Genomic DNA, 21,172 nt, shown 5'->3' with positions numbered 1-21,172 from the left:
ACCCTCTAATGAAATGCAGCTTACTGGGACTGCTCTGGAACAGAGTAGGGGTGCAGAACAAAGGTAAAAGACGGTATCAGAGACATTCCAGGTTTTTTCTTTTCAAGAAACTTACGTGCTGTCAAAAGACACTGCCGAGGCAGACCAACCAGTTCAGGCAATGAAACATTACCTCCAGGGAGTCCCAGCACCTCCCAGGAAGCCTCTCTCCCTCGCAGGTTTAATAAGTTCGGGGTGAGGAAAAGGAATGTACTGACCAAAAAGTTCTCTTGTGCCTTCAAAGGTACCTTAGCAGCAAGAGATGGTGAAATGTTAATTTTTGTCTTTCGTAACCTGACGGTGAGTAAGTACTTGCTCTGTTTGCTGAGGAGAGCTGGCGTCTGACATCGCTGGGCTGCATCTTTTTCCTTTCTTAAAATCAAATAATAAACCCACTGGAAAAAACAACTTGACAAAGCCCAGACATTGTAAATGTGACACAATGTTTCTGTTCGCCTCACTTACTCTCCTCTGAGTCCAGTTCATTCAAGGCACACTGATGGCCCGGGAGGACCAGAGAGCCGCAGAAGATGCAGGACATCCCGCATGTCAGGGCATCGCAGTGTAGGCTGAAGCCTGTGATGCATTTGGCTCTGCCTCAGTCATGGCAAAGAAAGGGGTATGAGGAACCAGGCATTAACATGAGATAAGTTAAGGGTAAGGGGATTCATAATCCCTCAAATACAGCCACATAGCCAAAGATTTCCTGACAAGCGCCAGGAGAGAGACAGGAATCCTTCTGTGACTAAATCTTTGCACCAGAGGATTTTTCCAGTAGCACTGGAACTGCAAAATTGTATCTGAATTTTCCAATGGGACCTTAGGAATGTATATCATATTAATTGGAATGGTGCTTTCATGAGTCCCGGAAGAAGGTAAGGTTTTCAGCAGTATGCAGAGGAGAGCGGCCCCAAGGCCCCCTGCATGAGGGATATCATCTGTCCTTGTGTCCTGGCTCTGGACCAGAGAGCCACACTTGACAGAATAGGCATTTCCTAGCAAGTTATATTGAGATAAAATGGTCTTTGATCAATTTGTTGCTGAAAGATATTTTAATAGGTTTGGGTAAGTTTTGTTGGCTTTCTTACTGCTTTATATTGTATTGTTAGAATTCAGTTAGGTTGTCCAAAATGCTTGCTGGGAGGTAAGAAGAGGGGAGGACGGAAGGAAGGGAGGGAAGGAGAGAAGAAATAATTCGGTGGGGAGAAAGGAAACTCAAACAAATTCTTACTTTAAAAATGATATTGTAGGGTACAGATTTACTAAGGCAGGTACCAGTAATATGTTTATTTTATTTCTCAAAAGCAGAGTATAACTACAGAGAAGAAAACAAGAAAAAATCAGTATCTTTAATATCTTTAATATCTTTGCAATACCAAATGAAACTTCATAATTTATGTGTATCTTCATACTCAGAAATTTTTCATAATAAATTCCTAAATCCTACCTCATTCTTTTTGAACATGCAAAATATTCAGAATCCCATGGAGGGTGGGTAGAGATATACATTAATTTTTAAATTAATTCTGAGGACTGGAAATAAAAATAAGTGGTTTTCCAATGTGACAGGGACTATTCTAAGGTGATCAGTGACAAATGACTGTCCCCACCATCAGCAGCCATAACATTATGCTCCTTTTCAGAATACTTACTACTCTTCTAATGTGTTTAATAACATGACTCTTCTCTTAATGCATTTTCCCTGCCAGATTATGAGCTCCTTGAGAACAGAAACTGCCTAACTTGTTCACCACTGTTCTGCACCAAAAGCAGTGATGAGCTGATGGTAGACGTTGGGTGACTGGGTGGATGGCTGGATGGCTGATGCCGTGCAGAGGGGTGAGAGGTAGACCTGAGAATAACACACTACCTCAGACCCTGCTGAGCACACTGGGATGGCTGTGAGCAGCTGGAGGCACGAGCCCCGCCTCTCGTGAGTGTGTGCTCACACTCGCTGGTGTATCACCGGTGTCCATACATTGAAGGCCCAGTCTGTAGCCTGAAGCGAACACCATGAGTACTTCCTGAACTTTCCCCAGAACTTGTCCCAGCACCAGTGGGAATAAACCTGTACCCCCTGGAGTCTGGGGCCTTCAAAGTCTCATTCTAACTTTGTCATTTTATGAAAACGTGATAGTTTTTGTAAGATACCATTTTTTGTCTTCATATAAGATTATTTTCCCATCCTTTGGGTCGTGCATTGTTAAGCAGCCCATGGGCTTGTTGTACTGTGGCAAACCTCTGCATGACCCAGGGAGTCCCTGTGCCCTGCATGAGAACCACAGCATGAAGATGTTGTCCATAAAGTAGTACTGCTGACGTGAAAATGCTGCAGTTGGGAAGGGTCATATGAACCCCCATTAATGCAGACTCTCTCTATTTGATTCCCTTTTTCACCCAGCGGAGAACAGCCCCTTGACTGAGAATGGGATGGAAGATGGGAGGGTTTGACGATGGAAAGAGGAAAACACTCCAGAACTGCCTAGAAGTGAAGGTCTGGTCGGGCCAGCTTGTGGGTCCCAGATGACAGTGAATAGGGGCAGACAGGACAGAGACATTGGACAAGGAGGAAGAAATCAGAACTGGGATGAAAAGAGTCCTTCGCCAAGGCTGTTCAAGGCCATGGGATGATGACAGAGATGCCTTTGGATATGTGTAAGGAATTACCCATTTACTTCTGCAAACATTTATTGAGTACTTGTTATGGGTTAGACTCTGTGCTTAGCACTAGAAAATCAAGAGACAAGTAGTATTTGCAGTCCAGTGAGGTTGGAGACCCATAAAAGATAAATGTAATAAGATCTCTCCTGGGTAGAAATACAGGTGGCAGCAAAGAGTGCCAGATGGCCCAGAATGGGGAGTTCAAGGGAGGCTTCCTGGAGGAGGTGATGCCTAGAGGACAAGTAGAGACGGTAGATTCAGTGGGGTTTTTTTTTTTTTTTTTTTCACCTTTGGTTAGGTTTCCTTCTGATCCCCAACCCCCATTAGGGGCCAGCTCATGCTTTAAATATAGAAGTTGCTCAGCAATGCGTCTAAATGAAGAGAAACCAAAACCAAGCAAAGAAAAATCTGAATCTCTTTTTCTCCCTCCCTTCTCTCCCCACACACAGACATTAAAAGCTATGTAGGTACATCATTTATTCTGATTAGTGCGCTGCTAACTGGAGGGATGGGAGATAATACCGTAAAAGGACAGAGAGCAAGGTTTCAGGCAGGTTTTGGCTCCGACATCCCAGCTGGAATGCAGTTTGAACTATATTTATCGAGTATGAGGAGAAAAGACTTGCAGGGAAAGGAGTTTGTCATAACTCCTCACTTCCTTTCTTAATTACAGTTAGGAGGGGGTTTTCTCCCTTCAGTGACTCCATGGTCATTCTTTCTTCTCCTTCCATTTATGAGGCTCTTTTGCTTGACTCATCAGGCAGTATGTGAACTCATGAAAGCAGGTATAGGTTTGTTTTGGAATTATTTTCCCTTTGGTTAGTTATCAAGGGCTTGCTAGGTAACAATCAATGAGTAGCTAATTGGAAGTAAGAGAGAATGAAATGGGTATTATTCAGATGGTGTTTTTAATGAAAAGCGTAACATGTGTAATACTGTGGGGAAATCTTACTAAATAGCAAGAGATTGTATCGTGTGTGTGTGTGTGTGTGTGTGTGTGTGTGTGTGTGTGTGTGTGTTTACAAAAGGACTCATTTAAAGCCACTCAGAAACTAAATCCAGGTATGTGAATCCTTTCCTGTTTAGACTCCTCCCAGGGGATGCATGCTGGAAGATACCGAGAGGGAAGCGGGGCCCCTAGAGATTGCCCTGGAACCCAAACCACCCTAAATGGAGCCAGAAGGTCTGTCAATTCCCCGAGAGCAACGAGGAAATGGTAAGCAAATGGCAGCAGCTGCCTAGAGAATTAGGGACTGAATAACAATGCTTTCTGGTAAATTAACCATATTATATTGTGCACAGCAAAGTGATGGAAAAACCCTGTTAAAAACTGAATAATAATTTGCCCACATCGCTTCCGTAAAATGCATAATTTTCCTACTTCAGTGGACTTTAGTTTGATTTAAAATATGAACAGCTCCAGTACTATTCACCAAAGCGTAATTTGTGAGATAATTGGGAATGGAAAGAGGGATCAGACTGTAATCAGCGCAATCCTGTGTGGCCACGTCACCTCCCCCCTCACCTGTGAGTTTCAGAAAATATTTGTGTATAGGTTGCTGAAGGTCTCTAAGTGAAAGTGCGTGGCATTCATGATTGTCACTGCTGTCACTAAACCGTGACCTCAACATGTTTGAGAGGAAGAAAGCAATGCTTCATTCTATTCAGTATTTTTCTGCTCTAATTCAAATGAGTACTTGTTTTTGAGAACGAGGGAAAATGGAAATGCAGCAAAGCTGTACTTAAAACAGCCAGCCGAGAACAAAAGCAACGTGCACAGCCAAAGGAGACCTTGGAAGATACATAGATAAAACAAAAAGCTGTGCTTGGCTGGGATTCTCTTTCAGAATCAAGTGCAAAATGGAGAACCTTGTTCCAACTGTAAAGATTTTGCAATCTACAGTGTCTGAAATGGAAAAGCATCATGTAATCCACCTTGACATTCAGAAGCAGCACTATTGCTGAGTTATGGTGCTGGTTCCTGACTGATGTCGGTTTCCAGAACCAGAGTGGTCAGAGGTGAGGCAGAATTCCAGCTGTGCCCCAGGGACCTTCCACTTCAACAGTGTGTTCCCATGGCAATCACTGTCCATTTTTCTCCACCCACCCTCGGCCCACCCCCACCTCCACCAGAACCATAGAATTTTTATTTAGATAGTCATTCATTCTCTTCATCCCCATCTCTCCACAAAGGGTCATTATTTGCTTACTAAAGTCAGCCCTTAGATCTCGACTTTTCAAGGCAAATCTGTGGCCAATTCTCTCTACTTCTCCTGAGTACTCTTCTTTTGTTGGTCTAATCCTGCCTCCTCTAAAACCCTGCTGGCCTCAAGAGGCTGATTCTTGAAACCCACAAATCTCAACACTTCTTATCTCTTGGGTGCCCTTTTTGGTTGAGTAAAGGGACCTCCCCCGATCCTAATACTCCTCCCTACTCCTTCCTTTTCTCCTCCTAAGCCCTGCCACTGGCCCAAGATTTATTAGACACTAGTTTTGTCCCTATACCTCTTGCCACTAGCTTCAAATTGCCTTTTTGCAAACTAGAAGAAGCTACTGTAGCACAAGACACTTTGCTGCCATCTACCAGAAAACTCTCATAATAAATATGCCAAGAGGTGATGACTAGAATGGAAATGGTTCCCCTCTCCCCTCCCAGAATTGTGCAGTATACAACTGGAACAACTGTAAGTGACTCCCCTGTACTTGGAAATCACCTGAGCTATCCTGGAAGCCAGTTGTTAAAATCAGAACACAGCAAGTCAGTCTTGCCTTTCTATGACAGTTGGCAGTTTCTAAATCTAAATCTTTCAGCCCTGATCACAAATTGCTAACAGGCAGTTTTGGGAAGAGACAAAGCCCCCAAGCAGCAGCAGTTGTAAGAATAAAGGGCTTTTGATTCAGCCCAACATTTAGGCTGAGCTGATACAGCCCAAACCACACTGGGCTGATTTTCAGGATGAATCAGAGTTAGAAAGCTGGTAAGTCTCACTGTTGGGGGTGCAGGAGGGAGGTGAACTTGGCTTATATTTGGATCAACCATTATCCCTCCCTGGCACTGGATGCTTCATTTCTGTTTGATCACCCCATCTGTTTCCCTTCCTCCTTCACATTCAGCACAACCTGCCCATCCTGGTGATCTTTTACCGCAAAACAAACTATCCCAAAACTTAGTGGCAGAAATAGAAACAGTTGTTTATTTTGCTCACAAGTCTGCGATTTGGGCAGAGCTATGCAGGGACATCTCTGCTCCACACGGCATCAGCGGGGGCAGCCCCACGTGGCTGGGGGACCCGTCTTCCCAATGGCTGGTGAGCTGATGCTGGCTGCTGCCAGGAGCTCGGCTGGGCCTCTTGCCAACGGCTTTGGTTCTTCTCCACCTGGTCTCCCAGGTGGCTGTGGGGGCTCATTCACACCGTGGAGCCCATGCTAAGCCACCAGTTGAACCGCTCCAGCTGACTCCTCATGGAGCAGAGACAAGCTGCCCCCACCAAGTCCTGACCAAATGTCAAATTTCAGAGCAAAATAAATGACTGGTTTTAAGCCACTATGGTTTGGGATGGTTTGTTCTGCAGCAATAGATCACCAGAATGTATAGGTTGGACTACACATGGTGTGAATCCATTCCCACATCTTTCTGGGATGCCTCCTGTGCTTCAGAATCAAGGAAGCTAAGAAAACCACATTTCCCAGACTCCCTTACCACAAGGCTCATGAATGTCAATCTGGCCATACCAGTTAGACGTATTAGCACGAAGTTCAGGAGGCAGAAGTGAGGCAGAAGCCAATTTTCTGTGCCTTTTGTCCGTATTCAGCTGGAAAGCAAGATTATGGAGCCCCTCATGTCCAATCTCCAGCTTCAGGGGTGACAAGAGTCTATTGTGGAGGTGGCCATGGCTAAGTGCCACATCCCCACCTGCAGGCCGATGTTCCCAGCTTTCTGACCACATTCTGACCACTGTGTTGTGGCTACAGTGTTCTTGAGGTCAATGCTTCCAGTGGCAGCTTCCTGAGTCTCCTCCTTCCCAAATGTGGCAGAGGTGACAGCTCTCCTGACAGATCAGTTCTGCCACATTCTGGGAGTCATCCCTGAAGGCCCAGGATGGAGCCTTCTCTTGCAGCCCTTCCAGCAAGTTTGTAATTCTCCCTTTTGCTTAAAAACCCTGGTGTGGTTCCTATTTCCTACACTGAACCCTGCAACTGATACCCAGAGGATCCTCAAAGTGCTGCCCTATCTCAGCCACTGTTGTTCTTGCTTGCTGTCTCTCACTTAATCACTCCGTTGACAAATGTTTCTGGACTGTCTACCACATGGCAGGCACTGTGCTGGACCTTGGAGAAGAATCTATGAACTAAACAGACATGGCTCCACCTTCATGGAAGGAGCCAAGACAAAGACCAGGAGATGGCAAACTACAATCCTCAGTCCAAATCAGCCCCCTGCTCATTTTTGTATAAACATTTTCTTGGGATACAGAAATTTTGTAAAAACGTTTTCTTGGGGCACACCCCATTCACTTATGCCTTGGCTATGGTTGGTGTTTCCCTACAACGGCAAAGTTGAGCAGTTGAAACAGAGACTAAATATTTACCACCCTGAGCTGAAAATATTTACTACCTGGCCTTTCACAGAAAAAAGTTTGCCAAGTCCTACATTTAGACAAATAAAATTCCAAGTCAGGCTCCTGCTGTCCCCACAGCCAATCAATTGCTCTATCAGTTCTGCACACACATATGCCAGGCTCCAAGCCCAGCTCCAAGCGCTCCATGAGACCCACCTCGTTTAGTGTTCCTGACAGCCTTTGAAACATACGGTTATCATCTCTGTCTCACAGAGAAGGAAACTGAGATTTAGATAGATTTGGGCTGTAGATGGTGATGGCATCAACAGAGACGAAAGACCCAGGAGGAGGAAGAGAAAGTCAGCGAGAGTGACGGATTGAGTGCGGACTCAGGCAGGTGAGGCATCGGTGAGAGGCCGTCCTGACTGATTCCCGCTTTATGTGGCAGAAAAGCATAGAAGTCAAGTCAGACCCAATTTTGCATTCAAGTCACAGTTCTTCCATTAGTAGTTGTGTGGCTTTGGGCAGGTTACTTCACATCTCCAAGCCCCTTAGCTCTTGTGTTCTCACAAGTGAAATGGGCTCTTGAGAAAATGAAATAAAAGAACATGCGTGAGGCAGCTAGCACAGGGCTTGGTACGTGGAAGACGTCTGATCCGTGTGGTCAACCTCCCTTTCAACTCGTCTGCCCTCCACATGGTGGAGAGTAACCTAGCATCTCAGCTATGACTCTGTGTCCTCCTCCTTGAGCAATGTGACAGCTCCCACTGACCCCCACCAGTGGAAGAAGACACGTTTGGAGAGGCTGCCCAGCCCACACCCCTTTTTTAAGACTCCACCCCACCCCTACACACTATACCCCTGCACCAGAACAGTTGGTGATAGCAGGGATAGATGCCTGGGGGTGAGGGGGGTGGAGGGGGAACCAGTCCACTGACTGGCCTGGCCTCTAGCTCATGGAATTGTCTCCCTTGAGTTGGGACCAAGAATCAAGAGGCGGTAGTGATGGACATTTGGCCTACAGGTTAGGTTGAGTCAGGACCAGAGACAGCCCCCGGGGGGAGCGGAGGATGCAGTCTGCAGAGAGAAGCAGTGGCTGGAGACGGTGACCCACCAGATAGTGACTGGGAAGTGCTGCTGACCAGCTCCTGTATCTGCAGGTCCAGCTCTGCCTCATGAGCACCATTTCTGTGAGATTCCTCAAACCTTGGCAGGACACCATGAGGTCTAGCTCCACTGTTTTGCCAGCCTTATCTCTCCTGTCCCCTCTACCATCACCCCCACCTGGGGTCCTGGCTACAGTGAACTGCCCCCAGTGCCTCCAGCACGCTCTGTGCTTCTCCAGTCTTTCCCCTTTGCCTGGCATGTTCTCTTGCCCTCTCTGCTCTACTTAACAGCCTATCCATCCTTTGAGGCCCTACTCCAACCTCTCCTCCCACCCGAAGCCCTCTCTGATCCCTCAGTCACATGGGATAGCTCCTCCTAAGGACTCCCCGCACTCAGCTCTGGTCTCCCCAGGGCACCCTGCACCCTTCTCCCTGACTTCTCCTCGCCTCTGTGCTCACTGCCAGTAGGAACTTGGCACATGTTAGGGACTCGGATATTACACTGAACTTACTCCAAGGGTTGCGAAACCTAAAATACGATCCAAATTTCTTCAGTAAAGAGTATTATGCCAGTATAAAGCATTGTTCGTTAAAGTGGAAATGCGTTTAGAGAATGCTTCAGATTAAAGGGATAAAGATCAAAGGGCACATTTTTGGCCAGGAGTTCTGAGTCTCACAGACCCAAATAAATTGTTGACATTTTATTTCCTGAACTGATTAGAACCATAACACTGCATTTAGTGCTGGAATATAAAACTTTCTGAAACTTTTAGCCTGGTGGAAAGTCTGTCGCCTCTTTACTGTAAGTGGCTGTTTTTGTTTGACATTAAAGTGCTCACATCTTTTGCTGAAACTGACTGGTAAATCCAGAAGGCCCAACTTAGAGGAAGCTTCCATTGTTGATGGGAAACCTGAAGAGCCCTGCCCTGAGCTGGAGTTACAGGCACACCCGGCTTCCTGTGTCTCAGGAGAGGTGTGTCTGTGTTGCATGCAGACACGTGTCTGATCAGGTTCAAGATCCTACAGACCCAGATCAAGAATAGAAAGCAGCTGCTCGTGCAGACAGCACTTGAAACCATGGCTGCGTTTTGCAAACATGTGAGAATTTCCCCACCAGACTCTTGACTGCAGCTGTGGGCCTGGCAGCTCCTCCAGGGCCCTCAGCCTGGGGCTCGGCCTGGGCCTTGCTCTCCCCACCACACCTGAAGCCCTGCTGCCCAGCTCTGTCTAGACCAGGGGTGGGGTTTGGGATTCTAAGGTCACAGGACAAGCCAAGCCCTTGCTTCTGAGTCCAGGGAGGTAGGGAGGCTCCCAATACCTGAATCAAAATCCAGTTTCTCACACCAACCTCTGATCCTTCCCAAACGTTCTGAACAAACCCCAACCAGGGTCACCTAAGACCACAGTTCCCAAATCTGCCTGAACGTGACCTAAAAGAATCTTAAAATGCAGGTTTCTGGGCCCCTCCCGAGACCTGCTGAATCAGGCTTTCTTGGGCAGGAGGCCCAGAAATGTGTCGTGGAGCACATGAACCCTTTTCTCTCTCACTTTCCTCCCGCTAGGAATATGGGGCCACAGAACAATCGCAGGACACACTGCTTTGGGTTGCTTAATTCCACTTGCCTCAGCCCCACAGGCTCAGCCAGGGGAGGCTCCCTCCCTCAACTCTGGTCTGGGCAGCCCTGGTGACTGTGTCACAGTCTGCCCCTGCTGGCAAAGAGGGCCCCAAAGGGGCTGGTGACCAGAGCCCCCAAGGCACAATGGAGGGTGCCACTCCCAGCAGGGCTGCAGGGAGGTCTCAGCCACGGGCCTCCTGCTTTTGGAGAAGCCAACCAGGCCAGGTGGGCTTGGCCAACTCAGCCCTTGAGAAAGGAGGTCCTGCTACGACAGGGACAGTGACCTGTGGGGGCAGCTGTAAGTTGGACTGGGATTTGGGGAGGATAGCCTGACTCCTGTCGCATCAGGTGAGATGCCCGGCTTGCACCTCTTCTCCCAGTGCTCTGCGGCCGCAGAGCAGAGCCTCAGCCTGGACCTCAACACCAGCTCTTCAAGGAGGACCCATCCTTATTGGATTTGATGAACCTGACTTCCAGCAGAGAGTCTCAGATGATCACGGACTTACAAGGCACGAGGGACTGTTTCTCTGAGCGAACCCCTGATTTTATAGCTGAAACTGGAAAAAAAAAAAAACTGAAAACTCCTATGGGCTTTATCCTGCCCCCAGCCTTGTCCTTTCCATAACGAGAGTGTCTCCAAGTAGGATGGCCTACAGGGTCCTGTCCCTGGGCTGTGAAGGATGCCCTGCCTCACTCCTTAGGCCCTCTTTTGATAAATGTAACTATCTCAAGCATCTTCCCTTACTCTTCAGAGATTCAAATAGGCTCCTCCAGAGGTGGGCTGGGACCAGGTGGGATGGAGAATGATGAGCAGAGGGGATTCTAGCAACTAACCGGGACCTTCTTCAGAAGCTGAATGATTCTAGAGCTTTGTGCTGCATTTGGCTCTCTTAAAACTGAGAAACCCTCAGGTAAGATTGTCCTCCACCTCAGCTAACAGTCTGTCTTTGGCTCTGCTGAGTCAGGTTAGCGGCTCTGACCCTGGCTGGCTGCTTTCTTGCGAGCTTGCTGCTGACTCGGGCGGCAGAGAGAACAAGATTCAATTAAATGCAGATTCCTAGACTCTTCTGATCTGGAGGCAAGACCCAGAAATGTACATTTTTTAAATACATAAAAGTTTTCTTTTTGATGACACAAGTAATATATGTGTACCTTCTTCTCTCAGCATAAGAACAATAAACATTCACATAAAGCAAAGCCCCCCACCCCTTCCCAACACCATACCTTCCCAACACCATACCTTCCCACAGGTCATCACTTGCCATCTTGGTTTGTATCCCTGTAATCCTCCTGGAGCACATTTACACGGATGGGGCCTTTTCTTTGCATGAATGAAATCAGTCTGCACAGACCGTTTGGCACCTTGACTTTTCACTGAGTATTCATTCCATCTGAGAGAACTCTCCATTGAGATTTACTTTCTTCTTTTTAACACATAGTATTTAATAGGATTCTACAGAATGAAAATAGCATCATTCATCTGCCTGTTTCTTTGTGGGTGGATAGTTATTTCCAGATTTTCAGTGTCACAGCCGTCACCCTTACACGTTTTTGGTGGACATCAGCAAGGACTTCTCTTGGAGAAATATCTGGAGGTGGAATTGCTCCGCTATTAATTTTAATATATTCCTAAGTTTAACTTTTACTGCTGAATTGTCCCATCAAACCACTTCATCAGTGTACATAAATGGTCGTTTTCCTGGAATCTTCACTGGTTTAAGAAGCGCTGAGGTGATCTGGATGCAGGTGTCTAAGGACCATACTTAGAGAACATAGTGGCTGCACTGGTTGCAGTAACCCGACACTTACAGAAGTTATTCCCAAACCTAGTGACTTAAAATAAGAAGTTTGGGTTGTTTGTTAATTTGTTTGTTTTTTTTTCTCCTTGTGATCCACAGTTGGACTACAACCCTGCTAGGCTTGGCTGGACTCCAGGCTCAGATATCCAAGTTGTCCACTGCAGGACTTGCCTCCAGGCTTCAGGTCAAGTTCAGGTCTGTTCCACAAGTGTTTGTGCTGGGGCCTAGGTTGAAGGGGTCAGTGGTTTCCTGGGAAATTCTTATCTCGCAGCTATTACACCCCAGCCAAGGCAAACCTCATCTACCCACTTAAGTACAGTGGTTGCTTGGCAAGCAGGGGATATTGGTTTCTAGGACCCCCTCTTCAGACACCAAAATCCACGGATGTTCAAGTTCTTTATATAAAATGGAATGGTATTTGCATGAAACCTACACACTTCCTCCTGTACATTTTAAATCACCTCTAGATTTCTTATAATACCTAATACAAGGCAAACACTATGTAAATAGTGGTAAATACCATGTAAATACTATGTAAATAGTAGCCAGCTCACACAGATTAAAGTTTTGCTTTTTAGAACTTTCTGGACTTTTTCAAAAAAAATTTTTAGTATTTTCCATTCTTGGTTAGTTAAATCCTTGGATGTGGAACCTGTGGATAAAGAGGGCTGACTGTATGTCTAAGACCATACTCATACTCTTTTAAGACCTCTGCTTGCATTGTGATCACCAACCACAAGTCACATGGTCAAACGCACATCAGTGGGGCAGCAGAGTGCACCTGTCCTGGGGGCTAGATCTACAAAGTTACAGCACAGAAAGTGAAGAGTCAGGACCAGTTCTTTCACTCCAATCTACCCTAGTTGTTAAGGGCACAGGCTTTGGCTCCAGAACCACCTGGTTTTGAATCCCTGTCTGTGTGACCTTGAGGAAATTACCAAATACAGTTGACTCTTGACAACTCAGAGGTTCGTGGCACCCACCCGTGCATAGTAAAAAATTCACTTTTAACTTTATAGTCAACCCTGAGTATCCACTGTTCCACATTCACAGATTCAACCTGGGATCATGTAGTTCTGTAATACACAGTTATTGATAGAAATCCGTGTATGAGTGGACCCGGGCAGTTCAAACTTCTGCTGTTCAAGGGTCAACTGTATAGGGTTGCTACTCCCCCATTGTTGCCTTGAGATGATCCTCACCAAAAACATGTTTTGGTCAACTTTAATATTTGCTTTAGACAAATGCTTTTAATATTTAATTTTTTAATTAGGTTTCAAAACTGCTTTTGCAGTGGCTTGATTGTTCAGTTTCCCCGTGAAACACACATTACTATAGAGTCCTTGCTCCCTTGTACCCTCCTGTTCCTGTGCTATCACAGCTTCCTCTGTGTTCATTCAGGTGGGGTTTAGAGAAAGTAACTTATTTCTCAATTTGTTTTTTTCTTTTTTTCAAAGGAAAAAGTAAACTCCTCAAAAAATTTAAATTTAAAAAATGAACAACCCCCCCAAAATTAAGTGTGTTTTTCCAATAATTTAATCTATGTCCATGTTATTTTTGAACTTTTTATTGAACTACAAAGCATTAATACATACAGTATTTCAAAATTCTATTTCTCAATAATTATCTTCTCCCCCCAAATTTAGTCTCAATTGTCTAAAATTTTAAAAATGAAAAAAACCTCAGGAATTTCTAAGTACTGCTTACAATCAAAATGTTTTCACACACAAGAAGCTCTACAGATGTGGAAAACATGGTCCAGTTTGACTTTGCTTTAGACTTGGGAAGTTTACATGCTGATACATTTTAGACTAAATTGGTCACTGAAGAATATTAACATCAATATAGATGTGTGAGTGTGCTAAGGCTGCTATAACAAAATGCCACAGCCTGGGTGGCTTAAACACTAGAAATCTATTTCTCACCGTTCTGAATGCTACAAGTCCAATCAAGATCAAGGTTTGATTTCTTCTTCAGGGCCTTTCTCTTTGGCGTGCAGATCGCCACCTTCTCACTGTGTCTTCACATGGCCTTTCCTCTGTGTGCATGATCCCTCATGTCTCTGAGTGCCCTCACCTCCTCTTCTTATAAGGACAACAGTCGATGGATTAGGTCCCACCTTAATGGCCTCATTTTAACTTAATCACCTCTTAAAGGCCTTATCTCCAAACAGCCACATCAGAATGGCGTTGGGGGTAAGGGCTTCAACATACGAATTTTGGAGGGACACAATTCAGTGATGTTAGATTATGGACAGTATAACTTTAAAAAATGTTAAACAGCTTTATTGAGATATAATTTATATGCCATATGATTTACTCATTTATATAATTCACATACCATATGATTCATACAATTTAATTGCTTTTTTCAGAATTGTGCAACCCTCACCACATTCAATTTTAGAACATTTTCATTACCCCAAAAGAAACCCCAAGCCCCTTAGCTGTCACTTACTCATTTTCTTCCCATCCCCCTAGCCCCAGGCAACCACTAATCTATTTTCTGTCTCTATAGACTTGCCTGTTCTAGACATTTTATTTAAATAGTATCATACAGTATGTGGTCATTTGTGACTGGCCTTGTTTATTTAGCATAATGTTTTCAAGGTTTATCCATGGTTGTAGCATGTATTGGTACTTTATTTTTTGTTCCCAAATAATATTCCATTACATGGATATACCACATTTTATGTATCCATTCATCAGCTGATGGAGTTGTTTCCACTTTTTGGCTATTGTGAATAATGCTACTCTGAACATTCATGTACAAGTTTTTGTGAGGACATATGTTTTCAGTTCCCTTGAGTACATACCTAGGAGTGGAATTATTGGATCATATGGTAACTCTATGCTTAGCTATTTGAAAATACTAAAGATTTACTCAAATTATTGTTATTCAAGCTAAATCATTGAGGAAAGATATTCTATCTTCATGGATTGGAAAACTTACTATTAAGATTTCAGTTCTCTCTACATTGATCTGCTGAGTCAAGGCAATCCCAATCAAAGTCCCAATGGAAGATTTTATGGAAATTGACAAGATTTTAAAATATATAAGTAAAGGCAAAGGACTTAGAATAGCCAAAACCATTTTGAAGAAGAATAAAGTTGGAGGAGTTATACTATCAGATTGAAGCCTTACTATAAAACTATGAGGCAGAGTGGCACCTGGACAAGGATAAACAGACAGACTAGGAAGACTGGGTGTACGGCCTATGCGACAGGGCTGAGGGGGAAGCCCAGGCCCTGTGAAACCCCACTCCAGGGCCTGCCACCGCCCCACCTGAAATAGAAGGAGACGTCCGGGAAGTATGAATTTCATGTTGATGTCATGTGCCCGCCCTCCGTGTCTGCCAGCAGAGTGTCTGTGGCCGTGAAGCCTGAGGTGGGGGAGGAGAGGGACTCCCACCTCCTTCACTTCCCCTATAGGTCCTTGGATGATTATTGCTCCAAAATTACCCCTGATAGGCCAGGTTCTTTCTAAACAGTTTACCCGTCTTGAGGCCTGTTATCACCAAGTCATAGTTGGAGAACTAGCAAACAAGGTGGCTGAGTGACTTGCCCAAGGTCACACAGCTAATAAGTGGGGGAAGCTAGACTGAGTGCAACCCACCAGGTGCCAGAATCCAGCCTCCTGATCTCCGTGCCGTGCCGCTTCCCTCACGTGGGCTCAGCTTTTGTGGGAGACTTTCTCAGTCGTGACTCACTCCCTGAAGTGCCACGCCTCCTCTCTTCTCCACCTCACCTCTCTTGGGGCTTGCAGAGCCACAGCAGCCTTCGTGGTCCAGGTGCTCCCCAGAGCAGAGCTCGCTGCCCCCAGGAGTATGCAGCTTCCGCTGTGGCCCCATCCTGTACCAAACCTGCAAAGCTGCCTCTAGCGAGCTGGCATTTGGGGCTGCTCCAGGTCTAACCCAGATATGCCACTTGGCATTTTTTGAAGATTGCACTCCCTTCCTCCAACAGCCACCTTTTTTTGGAGGGCAATCATTTAGAACACCTGGGCAGTGTAGCCGATGCCATGAGCAAGTCTGTCAGGGCTAATGTGGTTTGGGGCTTAGGTGTGTGAAAAGCCCTCAACTCTGTAGACTCCCGGGTCCCTTGTGTTCACAAATGTCAACCTGTGCAACCCTGTGAAATCAAAGACGAAGCTGAAAATGTGGATTCTGCAGCAGTGCTGGGGGACTGATGTAGATTTCATGTAAAAAGCCCTGAAAATGTTTGGTTCAGCAAGTTCTGTTGGAGATCCTTTGTCCCAAACCAGAATTCTAAAGTAGAACCATGTAATCATGTGTCCGTGAATGAAATTGCTGCCACCCCATCCTTCTAATTCTGTGGTTCCTCTGGAGTTCATCATAACCTCCAGGAAGGTGTCTTTTGGGGGTTAAAGGGATCTGCCTTCAGGGTAATAGATTTCCTACCCCAAGCAAACCTCACTGTATCAAAAGCTGTTCAGAGTTTGGATTCAAATACTGTGTGCCAGAATCTCCCCCTCCGCAGACCCTCATTTTGTGTCCTGGGCTCCTCAGGCCTCCAGCTGATAAAATTTTCAGTCTAACAAAGGAGTGAACGGGTATTAACACACCCCAGCCTAGCTGCCTGTCACCACAGGAAACTCCGCTCTTTTCAGACCCAAATTTATGTCCATCCTACATAAACTTTATACGGTGCCACACTGCTGTTAAAAGTGATTTACTCACGAGGCACTGAATCGCAGGAGGCAGACCTCCGGGAGATCTGTGCTAACCCTACTGGCGTCACATAAAGACACCACCTGAGGGTCAGAGCAGTTCTCCTGAGGACCTCAAACAGCGTAGGTCCAGGATGATGCTCTTCCCAGGCTGAGGTGACAGAGGTGTCTCCGAGTTGGCTTTAAAACTGACAGCCATAAAACAGAGAGGGCAGCAGAAGTAGATCTCACTTGGTTTTGCAGATGGCAAAAAACCTGCGTGCAGTATCCTTCCTTTATTACCAATACACACTCAAAAAAGAGTCTGTATATATGGAAAGAGAAAAATGCATATGTCCATATTTAATAGATACACATTTAAATATAGAAAACAATGCACTTTCTAAATATTTGTACCCGGGACCAAACCTGCTTCCACTCTTCCGTAAATAATGGAGAGAAGAGTGGAGCCCAGACCTCGGGGCTCTTCCAGAGGCATGTGGTGTGGACCAGGAGCAGGGCCACCTGAAGCAGTGGAGCCTGAGCTTTGGCAGGAAAGTGCTCCCTTCCTGCACCAGGACAAATTCTCTGGGTACTGAGGCCCACCGTGGGCCTCCATGTCAAGCCTTTTTGTACCAACAATTAACTCCCAGAAGTGAGAAAAGAACGGGTCCTGACGCTCACCTTCAGGGAGTCTATTCAGTATGGAAACCTAGTTACCGTGCTTTGCCTGCCACAGTGGGTGGTGGAAAATCACTGGGGGCTCTGACGGCCCACACTTAGGAGACACATAATGGAAATGAATATATGATCTACCTTCCTCGTTTTGACGAGCTCAAAGAAAAGGAATGATGCGTAATCTCTCTCCACTACTTAAGATTGGGGCTGTCCTAGGGGGGCCTTCATTTGCCCAGGGAAATTAATACTAGCTGCAGTAACAAAAAAATCCCAGAAGTCTCCAAGGGATGACTGACTTAACACAGTTTAGTCACATTCTAATCTAATGTGGGTTGAGCAGCTCACCTGCGTCTCTCTCCTCAGAGCGATGACTCAGGCTCTTTCTTATTCCACCACCATCCTCCAGAGCTTCTTTGATGCCTTCTATTGGATCCTCTGCCTTCATAGGGCCGTCAGTGAAGGGACAGTGAACTGACAGTCTAATGGGACACTTTAGGGGCCCAATCCAGAAATGACATTTATTGCTTCTTCACATACTCCATTTCATCAACTGAAACATGTTGCATACTTCACGTAGAAGCAAGAAGCCTGGGGAATGCTGTTCCCTCATGTGCTTGAAAGAAGGAACAGAATTGATGGGAACATAGCCATCTCAGCCATAGGTAGGAATGAGGGTGAACCTGAACTAAGAGTTCAGGGCCTGACAGCATCCCTTTTCTACCTGGAAGCAACATGTAATAACCCTACTCAATCCTGACATGCATTTATGTCACCTGCATAGTGTGGTTTCTGGACCACTAGAAAGCTCTCCTGCTCCAGGGTGGGGAGGGTATAGCTCAATGGTAGAGCATGTGCTTAGCATGCATGAGGTCCTGGGTTCAATCCCCAGTACCTCCATTAAAATAAATAAATAAATGCATAAATAATCTAATTACACCCCCCCCCAAAAAAAAGAAAAAGAAAGCTCTCCTCTAAAATACCTTCTCTAGCCTGCCTATTCTGGGACTTTACAATCATCCCATTGGGTTCATCATTATCTTGATCTTTTCTTTCTCTTTTAAAATGTGTGCCAGTTATCAATTTATTGCCTCTCAGCTCCAAATTCATCCTTCACTGCCTGCTCTTCAAAAATGGGTCTGTACCCTTTAAATATTTTTTCCTTGGCCACTGGTACATTGGTAAGTTTTGTCAAAAGAGGATACTGGAGAAACACTACAGTGGAAGGGGATTTCTGTCCTGGTTCCCTCATGCTTGCTTGGCAGACTGCTGCAGATTACCAGGCTCCGACAGCACCAGCCACTTCTCCAGGACCCAGTTCCTGCAGTGCACGGTGGCCAGCAGCTCCCAGTGGCCAGCAGCTCCTCTGGCATTTCTCCCACCTCAGGTGGTTTTGTAGTAGAGTACCTCTTGTGAGATATCACTCTGTGATCAGCTTTTCCTGACATCCTAGAAAGCAGATTTCCAGCAAGTTCCATTGGTGCAGTATCCCAGAGTCTTCTCTGCCATCCAGTAAGCCACAGCTGTGCCCTCTTCAAGAAAGTCTGAATCTCAGCCCTTGGGGGCTTCTTCCTCAAGAACTCTCTCCCAGCCCTAAGGGCTGTTGTTGTTGTTGTTGTTCCTTACTTGCCATTCCCAAATTCTTTTTTTCTAATCGAAGTATAGTCAGTTATAATGTGTCCATTTCTGGTGTCAGCATAATATTTCAGTCATACATATACATGCATATATTCATTTTCATATTCTTTTTCACTATAGGTTACTATAAGATATTGACTATAGTTCCCTATGCTATACAGAAGTTTGTTTTTTATCTATTTTTTATATAGTAGTTAATATTTGCAACTCTCAAACTCCCAGTTTATCCCTTCCCATTTCCTTTCCCCCGTAACCATAAGTTTGTTTACTATGTCTGTGAGTCTGTTTCTGTTTTGTAGATAAGTTCATTAGTGTCTTCTTTTTTCTTTCTTTCTTTCTTTTTTTTTTTTTTTTTAGAGTCCACATATGAGTGATACCATATGGTATTTTCCTTTCTCTTTCTGGCTTACTTCACTCAGAATGATGATTTCCAGGTCCATCCATCTTTCTGCAAATAGCATTATTTTATTATTTTTTATGGATGAGTAGTATTCCATTGTATAAATATACCACAGGTTCTTTATCCAATTATCTGTTGATGGACATTTAAGTTGTTTCCATGTCTTGACTATTGTAAATAGTGCTACTGTTAATATTGGAGTACATGTGTCTTTTGAAATTAGAGTTCCCCCCCAGATATATGCCCAGGAGTGGGATTGCCGAATCATATGGTAAGTCTATTTCATTCCTAAATTCCTTAGAGTTCTCTTTACTTCTTACTCTTTGCTACTTTAATCCCTTCTTATTGTTAATAATTTTTCATAGTATACTTTCTCTGTCCAAATTGCCACAGAGATTCTCCCTCTTGATTGGATCCTGAGTGAAATGAGATGCAAATGTCCTCGGGGTAGAATTCACAAGAAAGTCAATGACAGTGTAGTGTAAAATAGTTTGTTTTGTTTTCTTGGCACCTACAGAGCAGTAACTGCCTTGGAGCTGAGAGAGGGGACAATAAGAAAAAAGACCCATCAAGGAATGATGTAAAAATCCTAATGACAAACTTTGCCTACTTCACAGTATTGCCATGGGCTGACTCTAGCTGTTAAGTGTTAATCTCTGTTTCAGTGCAAAACATCTTTGGTTCCCTAGGGTCAGCCTAACAGCACTAGAAATAGAATGAAAGCACGAGTTTTTCTGGGGAAACAGCAAGTATTGTACTTTGATAAGTTCAGTGCATTCCCCCCTTTTTTGTTTTGTTTCTTAATCACACATAAAAGTGTGTCACCATATAAAACAGAGAGGGGACAGCTCTGGACATTTTATTTCATTGAACAGAGCCGGGGTACTCCCTGGGTGTACATTAGCTCCTTCAGACAGGATATTATCACCTTCAGACTGCAAGGAAGACGTGAATCAAAACCATGAGGATTGTCAGACAATGAAATGGCTCAGTTAAGGAGAGGCTGGCATTGCCTTTCTCTGGCGATTGTTAAAAATAGGATGGCCGCTCATGTCCTTAGGATGGTGTATGTGTGATCTTGAGTAAAAGCGGGAGTAGGAACAAGACAACAACCAAGCTCCTTCCAAATTAAAAGAAAAAGAACAAAACTTTTTTTAATCAAAGTAATATACCTATATAATTTAAAAACCAAGTGATACAATTTAAAAAAACAAATTATTTAGAAAATCAACTGTCTTCTTTCTTACCTTCCTTTTCTCACTATCCACTGATTCCTGCTCCTCAATTCTCTTTGTGTTATGGGATAGATCTTTTTCATATTCCTTCATTATCATTTTAATGGGTCCATGGGAGCGAGCAGATAGAAACCCATGTGTGCAGTCCACCGTCTTGAAAAATCAGCCTTCCTCTCAACATTGACTCGGTTTTTTCTTAGGCAAGAATGTAAGAAACAGAACCAGTGCTCTGAAAATTCTCTTCTTACCAAGTCTAAATGCATATGTATGTGTATCATTTGTAATAATATATGTGTAATGGAAACATTACACATGTGATACTTCCATCTAGTCTACTCCTTTTGACTTTCTAAGTCTTTCTCTGTCCTATGGGCCACTTGAGTTCAGAACCCAGGCTTCGTTGTCCCCATCTACCTGGTGCTCTTTGGACAAACATTACCTTGAACATCTACATTTTAATTAAAATTTTCTACATAGGACAACTGTTACAATAACAATTGTAACATTATTATCAGGATAAAAACAACATTGCTAATAATGTAATGACTACAACCCCAAAGTGCTAGGTCCTGTGAAGGGAAGCACAAAGCAGCTGGAACCAAAGAGGCTGATGCGTGGCACCCTCACACCACGTCCTCCACTCTCCTGAGGCTGCTTATCCCCTCCCACGATCACACCCTCCTCTGCTGGGGCCTCCGCTGCATCTCCACCCCTCTGCCCTTTCTGACAGAAAAACAGAGGACTGGGCAGTGCATTGAAAGGAGAAATTAGGCTAA

At 44.7% G+C, this 21,172-nt stretch overlaps 2 long non-coding RNA genes across 5 annotated transcripts in view; one reads left to right on the top strand and one right to left on the bottom strand.

Annotated features, from left to right (window-relative positions):
- Nucleotides 1-936: 936 nt before the first annotated feature.
- LOC116665333 overlaps nt 937-21,172 on the top strand; it is a 22,265-nt gene continuing 2,029 nt past the window's right edge. The window contains exons 1-3 of the long non-coding RNA XR_004321905.1: nt 937-3,485; nt 3,787-3,916; nt 11,880-11,975. This is a non-coding gene — a long non-coding RNA (uncharacterized LOC116665333). The remainder of the gene's footprint in view (nt 3,486-3,786; nt 3,917-11,879; nt 11,976-21,172) is intronic.
- Nucleotides 19,244-21,172, bottom strand: part of LOC116665332 — a 19,537-nt gene continuing 17,608 nt past the window's right edge. For 2 of the 4 annotated variants that reach the window (XR_004321904.1, XR_004321901.1), the window contains one exon: nt 19,244-20,591. This is a non-coding gene — a long non-coding RNA (uncharacterized LOC116665332). The remainder of the gene's footprint in view (nt 20,592-21,172) is intronic. The other 2 variants (XR_004321902.1, XR_004321903.1) reach the window with 2 other exon arrangements.

The sequence above is a fragment of the Camelus ferus genome, chromosome 8 (assembly GCF_009834535.1).
Source record: "Camelus ferus isolate YT-003-E chromosome 8, BCGSAC_Cfer_1.0, whole genome shotgun sequence".
NCBI classification, from domain to species: Eukaryota; Metazoa; Chordata; class Mammalia; order Artiodactyla; family Camelidae; genus Camelus; species Camelus ferus.
The sequence above is the reverse complement of the archived record's forward strand: the minus strand, read 5'-3'. Positions and strand labels throughout refer to the sequence as shown.